We start from the raw sequence: 2500 nt of genomic DNA, 5'->3' as shown, positions 1-2500 counted from the left end.
ACAATTGAAAAGCGCTATCCGTTGATGCGCAAAAAGAGGAGGAAGGTTAGACCAGGAGCAACTTGAGGTGTCATGGCGTCTGTTTATTTTGATGACGTCACAAATGTTACGGACGCTTTGTGACTATGGTCGATCATTTAGCTCTTTTCAGTTTTAAAAAAGGATGGAAAATTATTTTAATGGTTATATTGCTCGTAGTGGGATTCAAGCCAAATGCCTGTATTTTTTACTCAGCTTGAAGGAATTAAGTATACTTACTTTTAGTAATACCTCCATACACTAAATGAATGAACGAAAGGTATTTACATATTCACAAATCATCCGTAACTTTGCTGACGTCATCAAAATAAACAGACGCCATGACACCTCCTCGAGTTGCTACTGATTTAGCCTTCCCCACAAAAAGAGTCCGAAAGGAAGATTTAACAGAAACAATGGAAGCAGAAAACAGTTTACGCGCAGAAAGAAGTCATAAAAGAAATGACGAAATAAAAAGAATCAGTTGAAAACACAAGTCATAGATGCACAGAAAAAATACGAAAGGAAGATCTGACAAATAAAAGAAAAACAATTGAAATAACAAGTAGATGTCCTAAAAAGTCCAACAGGAAGATCTGACAAAAGAAAAACAATTGAAATAACAAGTAAATGACCCAAAAAAATCCGAGAGGAAGATCTAACGAATAAAGAAAAACAATAGAAATAACAAGTAGATGACCCAAAAAAATCCGAATAAAGAAAAACAATAGAAGTAACAAGTAGATGACCCAAAAAATGCGAAAGGAAGATCTAACGAATAAAGAAAAACAATAGAAATAACAAGTGGATGACCCAAAAGGTCCGAAAGGATGATCCAAGGACATACATTTCGTGCGTAGGAAGTGACCGCTCCTACAGGACCTCATACCCCCCCTTGGTTTGAGGTGTGTTTCGTATCCTTATTATTCTCGCTTCTGGTCTATGTCTGTTTATTTATTTATTTATTTATTCATTTTTTAAGCTGTCTCTCTCTTCTTCTTTATTAACATCATTTGTTTGTTTTTTCCCTACTTTTTCAACTTTATTTGTCGTCTTTTTTCCTTCTTTTTTAACCTTGTTTGTTTGTCAGTTCTTTTTTTTTAATTTTTAGTGATTTCTTAAAAAAAATGTCTGTCTCTCTCTTTCATTATCAACTTTATTTGTATGTTTTGTTTTTCTTCTTCTTTATCAACTTTATTAATTCATTTGCCTCTCCCTTTCTTGAGTACCCTTCTGTATTAACTTATTTATTTGTATGTTTTCGTTTCTTTGTCAACTTTATTTATTCACGTTTGTATATCATTTTTATTAACTTTATCTATTTGTCTGTCTTTCTTCTTCTGTCTTTTCCATTCTTTATCAATTTTATTTGTTTGTCTGTTTTTCTCTTTTTATGAGCTTTATTTATTCATTTATCTCTTCCCTTCTAACTTTATCAATCTATCTCTTTTCCCTCCTTTACTCGCTTTATTTACTTGTCTGACTTTTTTCTTGTTTATTGATTTTATTATTTCGTCTGTCGTTTCCCTCCTTCGCTAACCTTATTTATTCATTTGTCATCTACCTTATTTATTAACTTTAGTTATTTGCCTATCCGTTCACTTTTTTCCTATTTCATTAACTTTATCTATATTCTTTCTTTATCAACTTTATTTATTTTTTATCTTTACTCTTCTTTATCTATCTATTTATCTTCTTTATCTGTCTTATCTCTTGATCTTGTAGGCCCGTAATTGATATCCATTTCATCACAATACAATATTTGTTGTCAATAGTCACAAATAGGCAAATAAACGGATAACATCATAAATGCAACACAGTTTACCTCATATCAACATAACATGCAGTGTTATCAGGGAACACTCCTTCAACAGATGAACAGTTTGAAAGTCTATGGCCAGGGCGCTGTCGGTATTACAAACGCGGCAACAGCTGCTCTGAAACGTTCTCATGAATCATTCTCATAAACATGCTCTGTTCAGCGTAAAATTCCCACGGCGGAAGGAGTGGTTTTTCCACTTCTACTGCCGCTGAATTTTGTATCGCATTCCATCGGCTCATGTATCATGTTCTTCTGCTGAAGGTATATTGCATGGTACTTATAAAGATTGTGGCTGTTCTGATAAGTTCTTGTCAAGAATTTGCAGGAACGCGCCGGTCTCCAACCAAAATTCCCGCGGCTAATGGAATGGTTTTTCCACTTCTATTGTCGCTGAATTTATATCGCATTCCATCGGCTTATGTATCATTGTCTTCTCCTGAAGGTATATTGCATGGTACATATCCAGATTGCGGCGGTTCTAAAACGTTCTTATCATTAAATCTCAGAAACACGTCGTTCTGTTCAACGTAAAATTCGGCTTTTGTTCTTTAGTCGCTGATTTGTATCGCATTCCATCGGCATATATATAGCATCTTTCTTCTTGAGGTATATTGCATGATACACATCAAGATTGCAGCTGTTCTAAAACGTTCTTATCAT

Source organism: Penaeus vannamei, chromosome 32 (assembly GCF_042767895.1).
Source record: "Penaeus vannamei isolate JL-2024 chromosome 32, ASM4276789v1, whole genome shotgun sequence".
In the NCBI taxonomy this organism is placed as follows: Eukaryota; Metazoa; Arthropoda; class Malacostraca; order Decapoda; family Penaeidae; genus Penaeus; species Penaeus vannamei.
Note: the sequence above shows the minus strand (reverse complement) of the source record.